The sequence below is a fragment of the Astatotilapia calliptera genome, chromosome 22 (assembly GCF_964374335.1).
Source record: "Astatotilapia calliptera chromosome 22, fAstCal68.1, whole genome shotgun sequence".
NCBI classification, from domain to species: domain Eukaryota; kingdom Metazoa; phylum Chordata; class Actinopteri; order Cichliformes; family Cichlidae; genus Astatotilapia; species Astatotilapia calliptera.
In genome coordinates, this window is record NC_137442.1 from 27812899 (window position 1) to 27823096 (window position 10198).

The following is a 10198-nucleotide window of genomic DNA, read 5'->3' on the forward strand; positions in this document are numbered from 1 at the left end:
CTTACTAAAACAATATATGAAAGTAATGAGAAAGTGGCCACTTTCATGAGTAAATCATATAAGCCTTATATGATTCACTATATCAGCGGTCCTCAACCCCCGGGCCTCGGACCGGTACCGGGCCGCGAGAGTTGATGCTCAGGGCCCTGTTTCAGGAAGCCGGTTTAGTGGAAAAACTGAGTAAGTATACCCTGAGTTAACGAAAACTCTGGGTTTTCGGTTTCACAAAGCGAGTTCAGCTGAAGCCTGAGTGAGTCACTATGACGACACACGCCGTGAAGCTAACCTGCCCCCTAGCAGGTTTACTACAACTAACCCTGACTGTCTCCGCCCCTTTGTCGGAAACCTGACAGTAGGAAGTGTCAGACATGGCGTGTCCCTTCCTTGAAGAGCCAGTAGATCGTGAAGCCCAAATTCTCCGCAGAGCTCTCCGCCGGGAGAGAGTGATCAGAGCGCGTTTGGACATTTTATCATTTCCTGATGATTGTCTGTGCGAACGTTACCGTTTCTCAGCACAATCTATAAGTTATTTGGATAACATCCTCAGGCCATATATTACGCATGTGACACATCGCGGACATGCTCTCAGTTCTGTACATATTATTTGTATTGCACTTCGGTTTTTTGCAAACGGGAGCTTTCTGTATAATATTGGTGACGCTGAGCACGTTTCCAAGGCTACCGTCTGTCGGGCAGTCAGGAATGTTACAGTTGCACTGAAACGTCTCCTGTACACGTTTGTGGTGTTCCCCGGTCATAGACCCACAAGATTTATCAAAGAGGGATGCCACAAAATTGCAGGTATCAGGATGACCAAAACTTAATGTATGATGTGGTGATACTTGAACTACTACTTAAATTTTACATTTATTTTCACGGTTCCCAGGCGTGATTGGCTGTATAGATGGCACTCACATTCCAATCATTGCTCCTTCAGTAAATGAAGGAGACTATGTGAACAGGAAGTCTTTCCACAGCATTAATGTACAGGTACATAGTTCCCTGTAGCATTTCAAACTAACAAATTATTTCATCATAGTAATGGATGCTAATTTGTGTTCTCTGCACTGTGAAGATCATATGTGATGCTGCCAACATTATCACAAATGTGGAAGCCAAGTGGCCAGGCTCTGTCCATGACTCACAAATATTCCGTGAATGTACACTGAGCACAAAATTTGGACATGGTGAGTTGAAAATACTTTAAAATATATAAAGACCAATTGCTTCAGGGACATTTGAACTGAAGTGTATCCTTCTGTCTTAGGAGAGTTCACTGGCTACTTGCTTGGTGATAGGGGGTATCCATGTTTACCCTATTTGCTTACCCCTTACTCTGACCCTGAACCGGGCCCACAGCAGCGATATAATCTGGCTAATTGCAGGACAAGAGCCAGAGTTGAAATGACTATCGGAATGCTTAAGGCCCGGTTCCAGTGCCTGCAAAGACTCAGGGTCACCCCAGAAAGGGCATGTGACATTATTGTGGCATGTGTGATTCTTCACAACATTGCCACAATTAGAGGAGAACACTGTCCTTCTGAACCAAACAGCAGTGATCCAAACCATGAACATCCTGACCCTCCCACGGACATACAAGATGGAAGAGCAGTCAGAGACACCATATGTCACAATCATTTCTTTTGACCCATCACCTCAACATGTTGAAAGAAGAATAAACAGATTTTTTGTTCAACTGGCTTTATTGGTCACCTGTATTTCCTGTACACAAAGTATTAAAAGATGTAAACCTCATAAAGTGTCTCTGTTGCTTCCTCCTCTGTAACAGCTGTCAATGTTTCTTCATTATTTTCCTGTAGTAAAGAAATAAACAACATTGCTGTTCTACTGTAAACTCATATAATCTGTGGAGTATTACTCACAACTGCATGTTGGTCTGGCTCAACAGGAGGCTGCACCAGATGCAGTACACCACCACCATCAACTGATAGAATATGAGGTTCATACAGGTCACTTATAACTTACAAGGGACCAAATGGCAATTAACAAACATACCAATCACCTTACACTTCATTGTCATTATGCTCTCAAAGACAACCAAGGCTGAGGGAAGGCAAAATCAGTAGGAAAATAACTTCACTACAAAATAATCCATTATGGTAAAGAGTTTATCAAATGAATGAGTAGCATTGCAAAGGTGACTGTGAAGAAAGGATGTATGCACATCATGTATTATTTTGAATTTACCCCCTATGTAGGCACTTGTGTCTTGCGGGGTTATTGACTCAGAGGATGTCCCCGCAGAGATGCCTTCGGCCACAGGGCGCCCACTGTTTTGGCTGAGGGCCAACTGCTCAGCCTCTGTGAGTGGTGGTGGTGGAGGACCCCCACCTGTTTTTCGGGCCTCCGCTTTTTTTCTGTTGGCTATAACGGGTCACATTTGAGCATACAGAGTAAGCAAATATGTACTTGTAATGTGCTCAGATAATTTCAATAAGTGCTTACAGACAGAAAATTAATGTAGCCTCTAACTGCAATTGATTTACATCGGACAAACAGACCAAGCACTATGGCTCATAATACAATTACACCTTACCTGTTTGGACTATATTTTTATATTTCATTTTTACTTGCTGCCAGGAACGTTTGGGGCCTGTTGGGTTGCACCTGCGCTCACATCACGTCACAAAATAAAATGTATAAAATAACAAATAAAATAACATATGATAAAATAATGTGTTAAATGGGTGGAAATCCCTAGATCAATGTTTAAATTAACACTCACGCATTGACTCTGTCGGCTATGTTTTGCCATGCATGCTCACTTTCTTTTGCAGCTGTCGCTGTGTTACTTTTTTCCGCGGAATTTGCATGTTATCGGCATATGCTGCCATCAGAATTTCGGCCTCAAGCGCTGTAAAATACATTGACCGCGCCTTCTTTCCCTCCGTCTCCATGGTGACTCGCTTAATCTGTGCTCCACTGATCAGGGCTTTATGTATCCTCGTCCGCACGCTTCACTTGGGGTTAAAGCAACTCCGCGTTGACTGAACTACTTGTTATCAGCCTTTCTGAAACCGAATATTCCGAGTTGGACAGTTCGGGGTTACTCAACCCTGCGTATCGTTTTTCACTCTGAGTTTTCTAAACCGGCTTCCTGAAACAGGGCCCAGGTGTGAAATGTATGGTTTTCAGGGTTTTTATCGGTTTTCAGCATTATTTTGTTATCGTTTTTATCATTAACTCAGTTTTCCTGGGTCTTTTCACGTGTGTTATGAATAAATCTTCTTTTTTTCGGTACCGGTACTAGTTTTATTTTGTTGTATTTATCCGCGACACCTTAAAGGCCGGTCCGTGAAAATAATGTCGGGCATAAACCGGTCCATGGCGCGAAAAAAGGTTGGGGACCGCTACACTATATGAAGTAGGCCACATCTTATGCAAGTCTTTTATAAGTTTGTTCTATTTCTTTTCCATATGGGTAACTTTACTCGTAATGGCACTGCAACGTAGACACATCAGTGCAACAGTATGAATGCAAACAAGACTTCCCTGACACAGGTTGTAGCTATATGGGACTCAATACAGGCCTACAGATGAACCTTAACCTGAAATCTCAAACTCGTGTTTCTGAGAACTTGGTGAATATGAGTTACCAGTTATTTTACTCTTCTGAGGCTACGGATGGGAATCAAGAACTGGTTCTTGCAGATAACCAGTTCCCAGTAGCTCAGTTCCTTGGAATTGTTTGTTGATTCGGTTCATCTGTTCCACTTGAACTTCCATTATAGTCAGCTGTTTTCAGTTCATGTACCAGATAGTGGTGCAGTCTACAGTGTGTATTAAACATTACTTTATTTTTATTGCACAAAAGAACAAGAGTGCAATGGTAAAGTGCAAGCTTCATTATGCTGCTAACGCAACTTCACATGCTAACGTTAAGCTAGCCAAGAACCCAGAGTGGTGTTAAGAGCGAGCGAATGCTGACGCCAGCCCAGCAGTCAGACCCTGAACTGCTTACAAACGGATGAGCAGTCAGGCTGCACCCTCGATTTCTCCTGTTCTCCTGTTCATGTTTCTTAGGTAGAATCGCCGTGCCGATCGCTGTGATGTCTCTTTGTTCTGGTTTTCTTCTTTACTTTTTGCTGTCACATTTATACTCATACCTAAATATTAATAGAGAAATATCATATGTGTTTCCTCATTAGGATTTGTGTTGTTGTGTGTAACTACAACCTATATGTTTATATTGTTGTTGTGTGTTTCAGATCATTTTACGGAGAAACGAGAAGGTAATGTATGTATTACATTTTTCTGGAAATAATTAAGTAATGTCGTAAAGAAAAGTGCGTGGGTGTTGTTGTTTTTTTTATAACAATCCCAACACTGATCACAACATAGAAAGGACATACCTCAAACAAGCATAAATATTTGACCACACAGCATACAGTTAATTAAGTCAGCCAAAGAGGGTGATTAGATGTTATCAGAGCCAAGAAGTGAATTCATAGTAAAGGGTGATGAAATGTTTTAACCTGCAACACACAAAGGCCACACTCATTAGGAAAAGTGATGGGATCTCCTTGGCAACAGTTAAGTGTTTTCATGATGTTGCCATACACGACACAGGAGGGGGAGATTCTCCATAAACATTTATTTGTTCTTCCGAGGAACTCATTAAACAAGGCAGCTTCTTTTATCCGAGGGTAACCTAATTTGTCTTGACATTCTTCAGAGGACAGCGTGAGAGGGGAGCCCTGCTTCCCTCATAAGTTGAACACATGTAGGACGAACAGGTTACCTATGAGTTGGAGTGCAGAGACATTATCATGTAGATATTAAACAGCTGATGTCCACTATTTTCATCTTTTACATCAGTATTTATGTTTTCACCAACTTTTTACTTTTACTCCTTACATTTGTACACAGATACTTTCTTTTTAAGAACAGCCTCATTACTTTGGTTTTAAGACATTTACTGCCTTGCATGCATTGAGAACAGTGAACACTTACCTGTCATACCACCCTGTGGTAGCTGGACTTGAATTGGGATTGACAGAAGTAGAATTTAAAAATAGGCCCGCACAGGGCTCTACTATAGCTTTCACCACTGTCCCTGAAGATCATGACTTAACAGAAGTTTTCCTTTAATACCATGCTTTCCCTCCTGGCAGGCATGCGACTGTGCCATAGACCTCCTATCTCGTATCATTCTCCACTAGTTGCCTTAACAGGATGTGACATCCTGAAAGAGAGGCTATGGAGAAATGCATCCCTGAATCGTTAGCTCAGCCTCTAGTTCATTCACACTTTTTCCTGTGCTCACACTGCCTTGATCACTGTTGGATTTTGACTAGCCTTCTAAAGTGCAGCTAACTTATTGTCAGTCCCCAAACTTCCAACAGCATTCCAGACTGCAGCAATCCTAGTTAAACATGTATTCTAACTTCATGGTATACCCTGTGACAATGTCTTTGATCGGGGCCATCAGTTCACTTGCAAGGTGCTCTGTACAGCTTTGGGGGCACAAATAAGTGTATCTTCTGGTTTCCAACTTCAGACCAATGGCCAGACAGAACACCTGAATCAGGACGTGGAAGCTGCCCTTCAGCGTGTTGTCTCATCCAACCCTTCCACCTGGAGCACCCAGTTGTTTTGGCTGGAGTTTGGGCATAACATGGATATTCTCTACAACAAGCTTTTCTCCTTTGGAAGTATCTCAAGGCTACCAACCTCCACTGTTTCGTGCCTTGGAGAGTGAAATACAGTCCCCTCTGTTCAGCCTGTGGTACCAGTACCAGCCTATTTACCATTAACATTCGAGTCTGGAACTTTTGGATCCCAGAATTTTTTAAAAGATTTTTTACCTTTCCTAAATTTAGGAGTTACCTTTTCCATTAAATCAACGTACATCAAATTCTTGAATTTCCGATTTATAGTTTTCATCAACAATATCCTTAGATGAACTCTGGCCTGGCACGATTGCTCATTGTGGCCCTCACAGTTTTGCATCTGTTACTGAATGAATTTAGGGGATTTTTTTTTCAGGTTAAAGTCTATTTTTAAAACTGGCCTAGGGCTTAAAGAGATGATAGTGTTTGTCTGGTCATGTCTGCAAAATTCAGAAACAGTAATCAGTCTTCTGTTAGCATTTTCGTTCAAGCTGAAATCACAGTGATTGGGAGCTCTTACAAAGATCAGGGACAATGATTTTACAGTTCAGTACTGTTCATCTCATAAAGCACCAATGACCTTTTTCAATGTGGCTGTTATTCATTCATTTATTTTTAGATCGTTCTGAAAGTCCTGTCATGTCCATTTGTACTTTTCTGTCAGCTGACTGCTTATAGTTTGAAAGAGATGCTGCTTTCAAACATAAGCAGCATCTCTGTGACAAAAGAGCTATAGTTCTGTCTCACCTGACCCAAAGGTGTGCTTCCAGTATGCATAATCTTTCTCCAGGTTGTCTTTAGCATTCTTCAGGTGGGCTTGAAGGTGGTTCATCTGCAGAGGTTTTTCTTGTTCTGCAACCTTATAGTCCAATTTTGTGCAGGGTTCTTTTGATTGTCATCTTTGAGACGAACTTGGCTCAGTCGTTATCTTGTGTCTCAGCAGTTGTTCACATCTATAACTAAGTTTCTTTCCACATTCTTTCTAATAGTTTGCTTCCTACCTCTGCCAGGCTTGTTGTGTATTGTTTGGCTCTCTTTGAATTTCTTGATGATACTTCTCACTCCAGTTCTTGACATTTGGAAATGTTTGTGAGAACTTTGTATATCCATCTTTCCTTTGTTTTTGTTTTTGTTTTAAAAAGCACTTTGGAAATTTTTGACAAAAACATGTCAAGTTTCCAAAAAGTCTGCAAAAACAGCTTTTAATTTTGACCTCTATAAATACTTGCCTGCTAAGGTTATGGGCTCAGTCACTGGTTTTGGAGGTATGTAATTACACACTGTTTGACTTGTCAGTCAAAAGTCATTAGCTAATAACCTGCAGTTACATAGTTAGAATCACTCCTTCTCATCAAATGTGGCTTTTAGCAACCAAGGTGGTGATCGCCGCAAATCTTATCTTAAGGCTTCAAAACAGGACTTGACAGCTCCATTAGGTGACGTCACATCTTTTATACTCTCTGTGTTAACATAACTTGGAATACAAATGGGCTATAAATGGTAAATAGAAATAATCTGTTTCAAAAACTCTCCATGCTTACAGATTTTGTATGTTCATTCAGACATAATATCTAAATTAATTTGACCATGAATCAGCACAACAGTGTGAGCGATTTCTAGCAATACTAAATGGCCAGATGCAAAGGGAGAAAGACCTGAAGGTGACTGGAATATAATATAAACTTAATGCTTCTTTACAATAAATCTTATTCAGTTAGAAAGGCTGTTTATTTCACCATAAATGGTGCCACATTTGAAAGGAAAATAGATTTTTGGGTTGAACAGCAAAGTTGAGTTTGTGGGTTTTGCCCATGAACAGCTTATCCTCCTATTAACCTTCTGGTACTCCAGGTGCTGACAATCAGGTACCTGCAAGCATGGCCCTGGCTAAAGTGGTCAATTGGTATCTGCTCCAAGCATGTCACACTTGACTAATCTGGATTGGGTTCCTTTCATAGCACAGCTTCAACCTGCTGTTCTTCTATTAAATATTTTCTGTCATTTATAATTAGTGTGGCATTCCTTTATAATTAATCATTGTCTTAGTGATCAGCGATTAAAATCTCCTATATAACCTTACCTTACAATGTGCTTATTCAATTAACTGCTGAAGATAATAGAAAAATATAACTACAGGTTAGCCAGGGCTGATCAGAGGAAGCTGGTGACAAAGAGGAAGACACAGCAACAATTGCATTCATCTCTCTCTCTGTCTCTAGACTCAACTCCAGTCCTTTTCTGACACAACTGGATAATCTGGCTTTTAAGCATTGTTTCATTGTGTTTTGCTCAGAGGTGTGTCCAGCCTTCCCTGGTGTCCCAACACTAATGTCTCACAGTGTTAATCTTACACTGCATAACACCATAACATGAGAGCAAATTAGAGAACTGCAATATAAATTTAATATGCCTTTACGTCTTCACTTGATTTCTTAATTAGTTAGTTAATCTCAGGTTTGTTTCCTTAGTCAGTTACCACTTACAATAAGCATGGACTCACAAACTGAACAATTAATTTTAATAGAGACTAATTCATTTAAACAGAATAATGGCCATTAGACACAAAACCCTACCCTTCTAGAGACTATCTGCTCCCAGACCACCTAAAAGATTAACTACTATAAAAAAAAATTATTTGTTACAGATATTCACAAAGAATATCACAACAACAGTCGCCTCAAGGCACTTTATATTGTAAGGTGGACCCTATAAAACATACAGAGAAAAACCCACCAATCATATGATCCCCTATGAGCAAACACTTTGGCGACAGTGGGAAGGAAAAACTCCCTTTTGACAGGAAGAAACCTCCAGCAGAACCAGGCTCAGGGAGGGGCGGGGCGGGGGAGAGAGAAGGAAGACAGGATAAAAACATGCTGTGGAAGAGAGACAGGGGTTAATAACAAGTAAGATTCAGTGCAGAGAGGTCTATTAACAACGTGAACCAGAGCAACAATCCAACTTTACTCCAACAGAGATAGATGATCTTGTTAATAGTTTTACATCCTTACTGTGTACGACTCTGGATAAAAAGAAAGCAATAAATCAGCGAGCTTTAAATCCCAGGCATAATTCAAACACATTAAACAAAACACATTGCAGGTATTAAAGGAAATGCACTGCAATAGTTGAAATTGCATCCAGCTCATAAATTCCAATTTGCGCATGAAGACGGAGAGTCTTCTAGACACATGACAGTTAGTCAAGGAGTTTCACTGGGTTCTATGCTGGGACCAGTTCTACTTCACTAAACTTAGAAAATGCAACATACATTGTCATCACTATGCAGATGATCCCCAGCTTTATCTATGAAGCCAAATGACACAAATCAGTTAGATAAACAGACATGTCTTAAAGATCTTGGAAACATGGTATCTCTCCAGATTCTTACCTTGGCCTCCAGTAACACTGGAGGAGTCTTGGTGTCATTTTTAATCAACATGTTCTTCAACACACACATTAAATATATATAGGGTTGCTTTCTTGCATCTGTTCAATCTCTTTAATCCTGCCACAGAGTGATGCTGAAAAACTAGTTCATGCCGCTTTCTCAGTCAATCTTTGGTCAATCCAAAAAGCTGCAGCAAGAGTACTAACGGGGACTAGAAAGAGAGATCATATTTCCCCTGTAATTACTTTATCTTTGCTGGCTTCCCGTTAAATCCAGAATTGGAATTTAAAATCCTTCTCATTGTACTATATTATCCCAACAGACCACTTCGGCTGACTTACCGGCTGACTCGTAGTTCTAAAAGTAGAATGGGAGGCAGAGCTTTCTGCTGTTAAGTGCATCATTGAACTTTTGTCTTCACTCTCTCTTACTGTAGTCTGTGTTTTTTTCTGGATCCCTATCCTCACTTTTTGTTTCTCCTTTTCTCCTCACCCACCAAATGGTAGTGGCAGATGACTTCCCCTCCCCAAGCTTAGGACTGCCGAAGGTTTCTTCCTGCTAAAAGGGAGTTTTTTCTTACTACATTGCAAAGTGCTGATTTAATCGTTGGGATTTTCTTCAGAATACTGTAGGGTTACCATGCAGTAGAAAGCACTTTGAGGTGATTGTTTTGTGATTTATTGCTATATGACTAAACCAGACATTGAATGGCAGTGAAACAGAATAACTTATGCATTTTTTTTGTCTTATTCTACTTTCCACTTCTACTATACTAAATGAAAAATATTCTACTTGGTACTCCACAGCATAGTTTTTTCTTTACTTTTTTTGCAGATTTTAAAATATACAGCATCACATCACAGGATATTAGGACATTTATAAGTATAGAAAATTACCCATTAGCATATTCAATTCATTTCAGTTTTATTTATATAGTGCCAAATTACAACAACAGTTGCTTCAAGGTGCTTTATGTTGTAAGGTAGACTCTACAATAAGACATACAGAGAAAAACTCAACAATCATATGACCCCCTATGAGCAAGCACTTTGGCAACAGTAGGAAGGAAAAACTCCCTTTTAACAGGAAGATTATATAGGATATATCATTACAGTCCTCTCCAACTGACACATTAAAGTAATACTTAAATCAAGGAATCAGTTATAATCCAATA

At 40.1% G+C, this 10198-nt stretch overlaps 1 long non-coding RNA gene across 1 annotated transcript; it reads left to right on the forward strand.

Annotated features, from left to right (window-relative positions):
• The first annotated feature begins 145 nt into the window (after window positions 1–145).
• Window positions 146–1701, forward strand: LOC145423558 (uncharacterized). Its single transcript, XR_013904603.1, has 2 exons — window positions 146–990; window positions 1076–1701. It is a non-coding gene; the product is annotated as an uncharacterized LOC145423558 (long non-coding RNA).
• The last annotated feature ends 8497 nt before the right edge of the window (window positions 1702–10198 follow it).